Source organism: Rhinolophus sinicus, chromosome 2 (genome assembly GCF_057876585.1).
Source record: "Rhinolophus sinicus isolate RSI-liver-muscle chromosome 2, RSI-T2T, whole genome shotgun sequence".
NCBI lineage: Eukaryota > Metazoa > Chordata > Mammalia > Chiroptera > Rhinolophidae > Rhinolophus > Rhinolophus sinicus.
The window spans coordinates 11,423,960-11,438,466 of record NC_142502.1 but is presented as its reverse complement, the minus strand read 5'-3'; the positions used below and the strand labels follow the sequence as shown (position 1 = coordinate 11,438,466).

Below are 14,507 nucleotides of genomic sequence, written 5' to 3'. Positions count from 1 at the left end.
AAATTACTTTATTTTCAACACCACTAAATACTGTGATACATCGTCTAAGGAGACTGGCAGGCCTCTTCCTTCCTCAGTTGGAAGGAAGCTGTCAGTCTTGACAATCAAAGCTTAGACATAAAAAAATCCACAAATCTGGGTGGGGGGAACCCTTCTTTCAGCCAATCTCTGCTCCCAAAAGACCGTTTATTGTAATACCAAGCAGGTGGCAAACCGCAAGAGCTCTCAAACAACCTGCCTCTTTTTCCTCTGGAAGAACCTGCACCAAACACAACGACTGCTGGCCATGTCCCTCTGGGAAGCACGAAGCTCCTTTGCATCTTTCGGACTGGAGGGGTCTCCTGCCCTTTGTGAGTCTCCAGAACTGGAATTTTGAAGATTATGGTCTACACCCACGACATGTCATCAGGCTCACGCTAGCAGGGCCCTGCCGATCCCTCTCTGGGGCCATAGCAAGTGGGGCACTGCCCATGTGCATCTGTGCCTGTTGTTCCCAACTGAAGCATTTTCCCTTCACCAGAGTGTGGGGTCTACCAGATGCCTGAAGAGCACCAGGACTCATCTCTATGGGTTGATTCTGTTCCCATGATTGTCTTAAATTCCCCGATGCCAACTCCTTGACTGATTGCTCTCATAGGCCCTCCAGAACCAGGCTAGCTCTCTGACTTTGGAGGATTCAGATTATTTATATAGGCTGGGGCCCTGCAAAGACTACTGGCACATACCCTACACACACACACACAACTAGCAGCTGCCTTGTGCACCAGTGCAGATAAATGCACTGTGCACCTGCCTCTTCTCCTCGACTAGTGACAGATCCAAGGAGCTTCTAGGAGCCAGTCATTCTAAGGCCCAAACTAGCTGCATGCTTAGGTATGATACAAGGGATTTGTGATTGGAACCCAAGGAGCCTCCTCAAAGGTTAGTACTAGCTCCAAGAAGCTACAATATGTAGGGAAAGGCCCACCGGGCCACGGATGAGGTTGCAGGGAGCCCCTAGGCAAAGTATCACTTATGGGTCCACCACAGTCTATCTCATGATCACACCCCAGCTTCCAACAATGGCAGCTCCTATGTAACATCTGATTGTTAAGTTCTCTTCACTCTAGCCTATGGGGGGTGAGAGCAGATGCAGTGCCCTAAACTGGGCCAGACAAGAATGGCAAATTCAGATGGCCCTTACCTTTCTGCAATTTGCATCCCTGAATACCTCCCCCTGAATAATAATCACATGTTCAGCTTGTGAAATCTGGACTGTGTGCACACTGCTCAAAGGCAGCCAATCACTTTAATTCAGCTTTGCCAAAAACCTTCCACTGAACACACTGAAGTGAATATGTATAAAAAGGTACATTCTGGGTAGAAGCGGCCTCTGCCACAGGACCATTGCTGTCTGGAAGGAAGCCAGGGAAAAAAGAAAAAGAAAACCTATTATAAAAGCTGACTTCTGTTTGCGCCTGTTGCTCGGGAGTTGGAGTTCAAGTTCCTCTTTTGTCTGGTTAGCTCTTTCATTGGGAAATATCACTTCAATGGGCCTTATGATTTTGCAAAGCGAGTGCCCAAGGCCTATTCAAACAGGTAGACACCATCAGGAGCTAAACTGCTGTGCATAATAAAGCAGAAGGCTGCCTTTCTCAAGAATGGGGTGACTTCCCCTGGAGGCTCCTATAATGATATTTGGAAGAATTATTGCAAACTGTTTTCAGTCTTCACATCAGCTCTGTAACGTAATATTACCTATACTTTTACAAATGAAAAAGCTGACATACAGAGCAGGTAGACTAACTACTTTACACAGCTAGCAAATTATAAAGTCAGAATTTGAGTTCAGGTTTTCAAACACCAAACTCGGGGCCCTTTAGACATTAGTAGAGCTGTCTCTTTTAATAATCTTTGCCTTTTCATTTTCTCCTTAGCAGCATGCTTAATTTTTCTGCAAACAGTAAGTCCCATTCCATTCTTACAGAATGAATGAGTCCCATAATTCTTGTAGACACTCCAGGCCAGGTGTACAGTAGGCACCTAATAGGTATTTGTTGACTTACATTGAACCTGTCTCTAACACAAGTTAGAGTAGGTAAACTATTTACCAAATTTGGCCAATTCAGAGGAGCCTGATGTGACTTGCAGTAATTGACGCCTTGTACCCAAGGGCTACATGTGGGACCACAGATCAGCAGCCACTGGGTGATTTTGAAGGGTCTGATCACCAAGGCATATAGGTCCTAGAAAGGGACATTGGAGGGCCAAACGCAGCTTGTTTTGGAATTGAGCATCCTTGTCAAGGCTTCATTCAGAAATGACGTGGGGCTGACTTCCTGTTCCAAACCTCAAACAGGCAAGCTAGTGAATCTAAGGCTTTTATTCCTATCTGCCTGCCAACAAACCTGAAGCAGGTACCTGAATTTTGCATCTGCTGATAAATTCTGAGTTAATGCCGCCAACATTTTTAAAGCAAGAGTGAGAGATGGAAACAAGACACATCTATTTATTCTTTGGGAGGAACTATTAAGTTAAAGCCATTCTTAAATACCCCCAAAATGAGACATCAATCCATGTAAACTATTGCCTTCAGACTAGATTAGCTCTGTCTGGAATCACATGTAAGCAAAGAGACCCCTAGCGGACAAACATGTTTAAGTACACTATTTAGCTTGAGAGAGAAGACAGAAACCTCATTCTGACTCTCTAACGTTATTTTTATTTCAACACAGCATATTTTAAACTACTAGAATTATAAACCCAGAAATCTAAGTTTTCAAAAGAATATTTTGTGTTTATTTCTAAAGTAAGTTTTTGCTCTTGTATTTGTTTTTTACATGAGACTATCTTACTGCATTAAGTCGTGAGAATACAAAAATTACTGAACAGATTGTAATGGGCCAGACACTTCAGTTCATCCTTCCCTGAACACATGTGTGCCTATTTTTTTTCTGTTTCCATCCCTTTATAGACTTTGCATATGAAATTTTCCATTTGTCTTTGGGTTGTTTTATTCTTGCTTTTGATTAAGTCAAGCCAAAGACTTTTTTTTTTTTCCAGCCAGCTTCCTGTGGTCTGCCCAGCTTCCTGTGGCCAACCCACTCTCTTCATTTCATACTCCCTTTCTCACTCACTCCTCACCTACACACTGTTTTATGCCTACCTCTTCTCATTCCTCTTATATATGCACCTGCCACCTTCCCACTGCCCTAGATAACTTCTCCTAACCTTAAAAGTAAAAGTCTATCATCACAAAAATAAGGAATCATCTGTCTTGTCTTTACTAAATACTACTGAAATTTGCTTATGTCAAAAGTGTGCACTAGAAATTGTTTTTTTAATTAAATGGATATGTTTACTTGCAATTTATATGACCTCATGGACTCAAACTCACAGAATTTTAGGTCTGAAAGAGGAACACTTGTTCTGGGAGAAGTCAGCTGACATTTCCAAAGTCTGGTTACTTGGAGTCTGCCATGCTGTAAAAGCTGAGCAATGTGGATGAAGTACTATGTGGAGAAGCAATAGCCAAGGAATGCCAGTGCTCCAGACATGTGGATGTAAAACTGATCTTGGAAGTAAACCTGCCTGTCTCAACCACGCCAGCTGAAACCACGTGAATCAGAGATGAACTGCCAAGTCAAGCCCTTCCCAAATTCCTCTCGTGGGCAAAGCAAAGAGATCCTTCCTCCTCCATTTTCAGTAAGTAAGGTGAGGTGGGCCTTACTTTTTCTATCACATATTTGATGGTGAACCTTTTCCTTTGATATTAGGAATAAACCAAAGATGTTCATTATTATTCAACAGCATTGTATCAGAAGTGCTCATAAAAAATGGTAAGAATTATAATGATTAAAACATACTGTCAATATTTTCAGATATGATTTTACATGTAGAAAATAATCTACACATGCATTATTAAAACTAAAATCTGTACATAGGTTTTATGGTTGCTAGAAGGGCTGAAAGGTTGAAGGAAGGGTTGCTAGATACAAGGTCAACAGGTGAAAATCAATAACATTTCTACATACCAGCAACAAATAGCATGAAAATAAAATTTTAAAGATTATACATGTACAGCAACATCTCTAAATGCCAAATACATTAGAATGAATCCAACAAGAGATGTGTACTGTTTCTATGGAGAAATCTGTAAAACATTATTGAAAGAAATTAAAGAACAAGATCTAAATAAATGGAAGCATATGTGGTGTGTTCATTAATTGGATGACTCCAGATTGTAAAGATGACTATGGCGCGTGCTTTTTTTCTTTTTTCACTATTAATTTCATTATCTTATAGTTATAAGAATATTATCCTACTCTTTCTTCTAGAACTTTTGGGGTTTTTTGGGGTTTTTTGCCTTTCATATTACATCTACAATCTACTTGCAATTAATTCTTTATTATGATTTCAAATAAGAGTCAAGTTTCATTTTTTAAATTAATAACCAATTGTCTCAGTATCATTTATTGAAAATACTGTCATTTCCCCGTTAGCTCTAACCATAAAGGCAAAACTTGATAAGTTAGAACACACTAAAATTAAGAATTTCTATTCACCAAAAGACAACAATACGGGTTGTAAAAGCAAGCAAATGAATGAGAAAAGATATGTGCAATATGTATAACCTATGAAAGCCTATATACCAGAATGTATAAAGAACTATAAATCAACAAGAAACAGGCAGAAAATCCAAGAGATAAATGAGAAAAGACTTAACAGCCATTTCACAAAGGAGGATGTCAGCCAATATACACATGGAAAAGTGCTTAACCTCGTTAATAATGAGGGAAATGCAAGGCAAAACTGCAAAGGAATACCTTTAAACACTGTAAAAATTTAAAAGACTGATAATACCAAGTGCCAGACATTGCAGAGCTAATGAAAACTCTCAAACACTGCTGGTGAGAGTGTAAATGAGGGCAACCATTTTGGAAAACTGGCAATATCTGCTAAAGTTGTGGTGAAAATTTTAATATCTGAAAATATAAAAGTCATGGTGAAAATACATATATATATATATATATATATATATATATATATATATATATATAAAATAATGTTATAGATTGATAACAAAAAAATAAAGCCAGAAATTATAACCTTCATTAACATATAAATATATTGCCTCAAAATAGATCAAGCAACCACAACTCACAGAACTGAAGAGAAAAATAAATTACTCAGCAATTATAGTTGAAGATTATAGGACACATTTCTCAGAAATCAATAGCCTAAGCAGACAATAAGTAAACAGAAATGCAGATGAACCAAATGACACAAATTAATAAATTCAGATACACAGAACTTTATACTTGAGAAACAGAGAATACAAATTCATTTCCAGCACACATGGTATATTGTCAAAAATTGACAATATACTACATTTACCAAGGGAGCCTTGATAAATTTCACATAAATAATTTAACACAGATTATCTTCTCTGACTATAATGCATTAATTATAGAAATTAATAATAAAAAGTCGCTTTTAAAGGTCTATATGTCTGGAAACGAAATCTCACACTACCAAAAAAATTTGGATTAAGAAGGAAATCAAATGGGAAATATTTAGACTTTATCACCATTGAAAACACTACGTGTCAAAATATTTAGGGGCTATGATTAAAGCATTTTTAGAGGACATTTCATACCTTAATTACATTTATCAAAAAATAAGGAGAAATGAAAACAAATAAGCTAAGGGCTCAACACATGAAACTAAAACAAATAGCAAACCCAAGAAAGAAATAGTGAAAAATAAAGGCAGAAATCAATGAAATAGAAAAATATGGGGAAGAATAATGAAACCCAAAAATGGTTCTTTGAACAAAATTAATAAAATAGAGCTCCAGTAAGACTGATTAAGGGAGAAAAATTAGATACAAATAAAAACTTCCAAGATACAGCTTTAATTTGTCAATTATTCAGACTGAAATTAACTTCAAAAATTTTATTTGGATGCAGGTAAGTAGTCAAAAATAAATCTAATATAGAGAGATTGTCTGATAATCCATCTTGCAACCTGCTATCTTGAAAAAAATAAAAATGTCTTTGCCCAAGTCTAACTTGTTTTTTCATACACTGGTAATTGGGAGTAAAAATCAAATTGAAATTAGAAACAAATTATACAGAAATCAGAGAAAATTATTTTCCCCATAATTTTTTTCCATGCAAAATTACCTAACCTTGGCGGCTGGATGGCTCAGTTGGTTAGAACACAGTGCTCATAACACCCAGGTCACCGATTCGATTCCCACATGGGCCAGTGAACTGCGCCCTCCACAACTAGACTGAAAACAGCTACTTGACTTGGAGCTGAGCTGCACCCTCCACAACTAGACTGACAACAATGACTTGAGTTAGAGCTGATGGGTCATGGAAAAACACACTGTTCCCCAATATTCCCCAATAATTTTTTTTTAATTACCTAACCTTTAAAAATTATTATAACATAAGGACAATTATATATACTCAAAATTCAAAACCAAACAAACTGGAAAATTACTGTCAGTTTCAGAGCCTGCTGCTTTCTTCTACCTAATAATCTTATACCTTTTTAATGTAGAACCCCAGTTCTCAATGCTCACCTGAAGGATGTTTTATTGGACATTTTTAGATTTTTCCCTGACCAGCTCTTTTTATTTCAAGGAATTGCCTCTTCCCTCGTTGTGGCACTGTCAGTTATATGGCCCCACATCCCCAAAACAGGATCAAGCATACGGCCTAGGTTGACCAATCATTCATTCATCAAATATGTATTGGCTGACTGCCTGCCAGGCAGTTTTACAGCCTGAAGATACAATACTGAACAAAATAAATGGAACCTCCTGCCCTCGTGGGTTTACATTTCATGGGGTGGACAAACAATTAACAAGATAAATAAGTAAAATAAATGGTATATTAGATGGAGGTAAATGGAGAAAAATGGAATAAGGAAGACTATTATAGAATTGTAAAAGTGTGAATAGGAATGGTCTCACTAAATAGCTGACATTTGACTAAGACCTGAAGGAGGTGAGGAAACAACCTGTGGCTATCCAAGGGTGGAGTAGCCCTGGTTTAGGGAACAGTCAGTGCAAAATCACGGGTTGGGAGTGTGTCTGGCATGGGTAAGTCATCACGAGGATGCCGGCATGGCTGGAGCTCAGGAGCAATAGGAAGCGAGTGGTAGGAGATAAGGTTGGAGGGGTTTGGGGGGCCAGATCATGTAGATCAGGGTGTTCTTTTAAGCTATTGTTGAAGGCTTAGCTTTCTTTGAAGTGAAACAGGCCAAGTTTTATTGGTTCCAACAACCAAGTTAACAGCTCTGGCTCCAGCCCTGAGAAGAGGCTGAAGGAGTAAGGACATAAACCAAGAAATCAGTTAACAGTCTACTGCAGTAATCCAGAGAAGATTCTTGGACCAGAGTTGCAACAGTCCAGGTGGTAAAAATAAGTGAACCAAACTACTCAAAATCGCCTTGGCCATAATGGTCGATTTAGAAAAGAGTACATGAAGCAAGTCAGGCTAATCAGGAAATTCTACCTGAAGTATTGGGAAGCAGATTGTCTTTTTTTTCTGGGATTTTAGCCATGAGTGCAATGTAAACTTCAAGTCAGCAGTGGCCGTCTTGGTCGCCTCGTGGAGAGAATAGAGAATGAAGCAAAACAGTGGGAAGCAGAGCCCAGAGAGAGGGGGGGGAAACAACATCTTCCCATGCCACCAAATGCTGAACCAGATATATTTAAAAAGAGGTACACTTGAATATGTCTTGTGAAATTTCAGAATTTCAAATGAATACAGAGAATTCTAAAAGTTTACAGACAGGATAAAAAGGTATTAGGTGCAAAGAAACAAGAAGAAGAATGACATCAGCTTTCTCATACACAACGTAGGATATTAAAGGATATTAGCACAATGCCTTCAAAGTTCTAAGTAAAAATAAATTTGTACATAAAATTCTATACCCAGCCAAATAAATAATGAGGCAAAATAAACACATTTTCAGACATGTTTATTCCTCATGTATCCTACATGAAAATATTGCCTAATTTTCTGAAAAAGAAATTTAAGGAGAAAAACATTAGAAACAAGAAGGAAAAAGACATAAGATTAAGATTCACAGAAAGCTGAGTACATAATGGTGAGGGAAAAAAAGTACAAAAGAAGTGAATGACAATCTGTTAAAATTGTTCTAAGTCCAATTTTATGCTCCTAGTTCAATATCCCATGAATAGGTTTTGCAATCAATTTTCACTGTATTTTGAGTTACATTTAATTTCAAGATGTGGTTGTATTGAAAAGAAAAAGAAATAATAAAATACTATTAACAATACAAATAAAGCCTATAGATATATAGGCATGTGAGGGCCATTTTTTCCACAGACATTTTTTTCTACTGTTGATTACATCTATACTCTCAATAATCCTTGTTTTATTTATTCCTACCTAAAGTTAGAAAGTTAAAAATGTGAAATTAATTTTAAAAGGTTAAAATAACTTACCTGTATAGTAAAACATAAGGAATTATAAATGTGACTGATTAAGGAAGGAAACGTTTTTTATAGAGATGCCTAATGCAAGAATTTCCAGCAAAGTTTATCCAAAAAAGAAATTACTGGTGCTCTCGATATCTAGTTTTTCTCTCCTCCCTCAGCCCCCAGGGAGAACTTCAGCCCCACATAGTTAGGAGAGGCCATATGACTAGTTCTGGCCTGTAAACTCGATTGGAGGTGACACGCAACAGTTCCAGTTAGGAAAAGAGTTTGAATGTTCTGCACTCTCTCTTTTCCTGCCGTGGGAAATCCTGAAGCCACCTTGTACCATGGTGGTGCCACAAGATGGTGGAGCTTCAGTCAGCTTGTACCCCTGAGTGACTATGTGAAATAGAGGAGCCTTCCCTTTCTCCTGTCAACCAGCATTGAACATATAGTGTGCATAAGAAATAAAAGTTTACTGCATTAAACCACTGAGATTTCAGGGTTAATTTGCTGCCTCAGCATAGCCTAGCCTAGACTGACAAGAGCTCCTTGTGCCTCACCAATAACAAAAGTCTTGTCTGAAACTGTTAAAGTTGTGTTTAAATGTTTCCTGCATAAAGTAAACTGACAGATACACAAGGTATTTAGTCCATTTTTTTTAACACTTTAGTTGGAAGGTGATTTTATTAGGAATGACATTAATATTTCTACTGAGTATAATAAACCAAAGGAAAATGAAACATCTGTCAACAAAAAAACTTTTGGAGTAAGCTTATGCCTCCTCTCTTCTCTTCGCACTGTCTAAAACAATAAATGCAGAAAATTTTCTGAAAAAGTACCCCATTAATTTGTGGAAATCACCTGATCAGATTTTGAAATTTTTCTACTAATACCTATCAGTTTGGGATTCTGTCCCTTAGAAAGCTATATTCGTCTTTTGAAACAAATTTTAAGAAAGCACAAATATTGTTAACCAGAAAAAAATAATAGCTCAGATGTTAACCTGCCCTCTTGAAAATTTGAAAAGCTTTCAGATTCTGTTTCAAAGAATAACCTCTATATAAATATTTCTTCAGCTAGCCAATTCTCTTGTTGTAAGCCAGTTGTCCCCATCCCTGTTCACTTCGGTATATTTTATGCAAAAAATTATGAGCCTCCAAGAAGAAAACATGTGGTCATCTATTCCTTCACTGCCAGCACACAGTATTTTAACACAGAACTTGTTTCAAAATAAGCCAAGAAATCTTGGAGCTCAAGTTGTTTTTCCATTAGAGGTATGAGACTTGGCCCCACATGTTTCTGCTCTGGAAAAAATTCATTGACACTCTGAATCACCTGGTAACATAAATTAACATTAAGTAGGTCTTAGAACATAACCCTCATAGGCACAGTAAGAAAAAAAAATTGGAAAAATATAACCTTGTTTTCAAAATATATTCACATAAAACTCTACAATATTCACTGCCCAGTAGGAATATGTCAAAATAATTAGACAAGCATTCTGTACTTAAGAATTCTGTGAAAACTGTTGGTGAGATTGTAAAAAGGTACAGCTGCTGTGAAAAACAGCAGTATGGCAGTTCCACCAAAAAATTAAAAATAGAATTTCCATATGATCTAGCAATTCCACTTCTGGGTATACATACAAAAATATTGAAACTAGGGTCTCAAATACATATTTGTACATCCATATTCATGGCAGCATTATTTACAATAGCTAAAACGTGGAAGCAACATAAGTATTCAGCAATGGATGAATGAATAGGCAAAATGTAGTATATACACATAATAGAATATTATTCAGCTTTAGAAAAGAAGGAAATTCTACAGTATGTACAACATGGATGACCCTGGAGGACATTATGCTAAATGAAATAAGCCAATCACAAGAAGACAAATACTGTATGATTCCACTTATATGAAATACTTAAAGTAGTCAGAATCATAAAGACAGGAAATATAATGGTGGTGTCCAGGGGCTCAGGGGATAGGGGCACATGAAGAGTTATTGTTTAATGGATGTAAAATTTCAGTACTCCAAGATGAAAAGAGTTACGGGGATGGATGGGAGTGATGGTTGCACAACAATATGAATGTATTTAATAACACTCAACTGTATGTTTTAAATAGTTCAGATTGTAAATCATATCGTATGTGTATTTTATCACAATTTTTAAAGTAAAAAAAAAAAAACATAATTCTGTGCAGAACTCAAAATAATCATGGGGCCAGAAATTTAGGCACACCTAAATAAGAACTAAATATATACTATTTATTCCCACTACGTGCACTTGGACTACAAACTATGTTTATAATATATCAGAGTGACTATCTGAGCAACAGTACTTTACTATTACTTAATGACAATGGTAAACATGAGAATTATTAATATGCCTTTGCATCAAGTTGGAGGACGTTTGATTTTCCTAGTAGCTGGTTCAAGACTTTCTCTTAGGTAAACATCTAGCTTTGCTTTAAAAATACCATAGTAAGCTCTTTGTTATAAAATCTGATATCCAGAGTGTTTGCAGAAAGGCTTGCATGAGGCGATGAGAGAAAGATGGGAGATGGAGCCTTGAAAATGGAGGACAGCAGTGTGATAGAAAAAGTGACATCCACAATGTTGGTATAAGTAGAAAGCAGTGAAGAATCAAGCACTGCCTTCATGTTGGCTTCTGCTGGACCCAAGAAAATACATAAGGATACCTGAAGAAATAAGTTGTTGGGAATTCATACAAATCATTGCCAGATGCACCCCATTCTTAAAGGCCATAAATTTGGGGGCATTAGTGCCAAATGCATAAAATATCCAACATGCACAGATGCCTCAGCTGATGACAGTAGCATTCATTTATCACCATCATAACTAACACTTATTGAGTGCCTCACTACATATATACCAAATATTGTTCTAAGAGCTGAGTTCCCATTAACTCATTAGATCCTTGCACCAGCTTTATGAGGCACTATTATGATGTCCGTTTAACAAGTGAGGAAAGTGAAGCACATAAGGGTGAAGTAATGTGACCAAAGTCACACAGCTCGTAAGTGTCAGAGACAAGATTCAAACCCAGGGCATCTGAGTTCAGACCCTGCCCTCCTCACTAGTAAGCTATGTCCCTGATTCTGTTTAAGGCAAGAGCTTCTATAATGCTTAACAAAACTCAAATTATCTAATTTGGTCATTGGTGGCATAGTTGGTTATCATCTTTTATAAGCAGAATCAAGTTTTATATTACAAGAGACCATAGAGTTTACCTAATCCAGTCTTTCAACCAATGCAAAGTTCCTTCATAACACACCTTTTTCTAAGCCAGTCTTTTTCTAAATGGCTTTCATGATGGGAGGCCCCTAACCTGAGAATCGGAAGTGTTTTACTAGAAATAGTACTTGACAGTTTTTGAAGATGGTAAAGCCCTTCCATTTTTGGTCAACATTTTAGGGTAACCAGTTTTGTAAAGCATCAATGAAAAGTATGAGGATGAAAAGTATCACTTACAGTTCTTCAGTGAAACATCAAATGTTATGGCAAATAAAGCATTCTTTACTATAGTAGGTAATATATGGGAGTTTTATTGACTGAGTCATACAATCTATCTCATCAATAAATGCATATCTTTAGTACATACATGTGGAAACAATAGGAGTGTATATATTTAAAGACATCTGAACAGCTAAGATATGCACCAAAACTAATTTTTTTTCAGTGAATTGGACAACCAGGACCATGACTTTTAAGTTACAGAAGCGCAATGATCACCAAAGAATGATGGTGACTAGAGGTTCATCAGTAACCAAGCTTCGGACAGTTGAAATAAAATTAAAAGTGGATGGAAGTATATACTGAGGAAACAGTGATTACTATTGTTGTTTAGCTCATAGAAAAAAATAGTACTTAAGTGAATATACTAATATTTTCAGAAAATTTACCAGAATTTCAGTTATATCCATTGAGTCACAAAAGGATGTGTCCTTCATACCATAGATGGCTGTGAAAAAAACCATCCTAAAGTTGCTGGGAGATGCAAGGGAAGCATTCTAGGCAACTAACTCCTTTTCATCTTAAAAAGAAGTTAAACCAAACAGAAAAATGTATGTCCCAGTCAGGAGTTAAAACATAAAATTCTTTTTAAATAATTTTAATAAATAGAAAATCAAAGGAGCGATGAGAAGAATTACACACATATGAAGAACTACAGTCATGCCTGGATCATTAGTTTTAAACTTTTAAAGTTGGAACATCTTAAGATTATTTTACTTTTATATTATACTGTTACATATAAATGCTTCATTTTAATTACTAATAAATACAGGTCAGTAAATGCCTCATTTCTAAAGCATTCAATTTGCTGTTGGGCATGTAAACACATAGTTGCTTATAAAATAGATCTTTCACATAATTATAGTTCTATGATACTTTGATAGTTATGGTATATTCCTAACCAATGCGGGGGTCAAAAAAATGTAATTAAATTGCTTTACTAAATAACTCTTCCCCTGAAAAGTAATCACCATCAAAAATTAATTTTCAAAGGAAATCCAGAGGACCAAATAAAGTTGGCTATTTATCAATGCTATTAGCTTCTCTCTGCATTCATCCTGACCTAGTGATAATTATACCTAGGCTATTATCACTTGGTTCACAAATTAAAAAAACAAAATGGAGTACAGACCCTTCAAGTCATAAATATCACTAACAAATTAATTTTGAAGAATTTTCAATTACATACCCAAAAACTATGAGCTTCTTTGTCCCAGTACTGTTGCCTCTGATCTGTACAAGAGAAAGACAAGAAACAGGGTCATGAGCTTTCTACCTGGACTCAACTGTCTAGAGGAAGTCGGAATCCTACCACGTCAACTCCAACAAGAGGCAACAAGATACTAACTTGGTCATGGTAATAACTACCCAGTGTCTCTCCTGGAGAAGGAGACAGAAAGTTCTATCTCATAGGAAAGAAGAAGACCTGGGTAGTAAACTAGCAGGAATTCATTAAACTGAGATCCCCTGGAATAAAATGTTTTCTAAAAGATAAAGCAAAAATAATGTTCTAACCCCTTTGAACACTCCTCAAGATACATTTTATGTTGCTTTTAAATACAGACATATCCAGCTTTATTGTGCTTCACTTTGTGACTCTTCACAGATATTGCATTTTTTACCAACTGAACGTTTGTGGCAACACTGTGCCAAAGAAGTCACACAATGGGATTTATAGATGATGTGATACAGAATTGTACACCTGAAATCTATGTAATTTTACTAACAATTGTCACCTCGATACATTTAATAAAATAAAATAAAAAGTTATTGATCTGTACCATTTTTCCCAATAGGCTCAGAGGACGGTTAACATTTTTAATTAAAGTATGTACATTTTTTAGACATGACGCTATTGCACACTTAATTGACTTCAGGACAGTGTAAACATAACTTTTATATGCACTGGGAAACCAAACAATCCATGTGACTCACTTTATTATGATATTCACTTCATCGTGGTGGTCTGGAACGGAACCCACAACATCTCTGAGGTATGCCTATACCTTGAAAGACATGCACATGGGTTTGAAACTTTCATCTGTTTTCCTGGAATTTTGCCATGGGAAAATGCTTCATATTAGTAATAATAATTCCATCCATTACCTAAACCATATGTTTAAAAAGCACAGATTTTTTTAAAACAGAGTTTATTTTGTAAATCTGTTTTAGGCTTACAGTAAAACCAAAAGGAAGTTACAGATATGTCGCATATACTCCCTCTCCCCACACATGCACAGTGTCCTTCCTTATCAACATTACTCATTGGAATGGTACATTTTTTACCAAGGATGAACCTACATTGAGACTTCAGAATCACCCAAAGTCCATAGTTTACCTCAGGGTTCACCCTTGGTGTTATACATTGTATGTGTATGGACAAATGCACAATGACATGTATCCATCATTATAATATCACACATAGTATTTTCACCACCCTGAACAAGCCCAGTGCTCTGCCTATTCATCTTTCCCTGCCCTCACCTGACAACCACTCATCTTTGTATTGTCTCCACAGAG

The 14,507-nt window shown here is 36.5% G+C and overlaps 1 protein-coding gene across 5 annotated transcripts in view; it reads right to left on the bottom strand.

Moving 5' to 3' along the window:
- Positions 1-14,507, bottom strand: part of IPCEF1 (interaction protein for cytohesin exchange factors 1) — a 152,467-nt gene that overhangs the window by 91,668 nt on the left and 46,292 nt on the right. For 3 of the 5 annotated variants that reach the window (XM_019749258.3, XM_074333724.2, XM_019749255.3), the window contains exon 2: positions 13,177-13,220. The exons of the other annotated variants lie outside the window; for them this stretch is intronic. The gene's annotated coding sequence lies outside the window, so the exon portion shown is untranslated. The remainder of the gene's footprint in view (positions 1-13,176; positions 13,221-14,507) is intronic. 5 annotated transcript variants of the gene reach the window in all.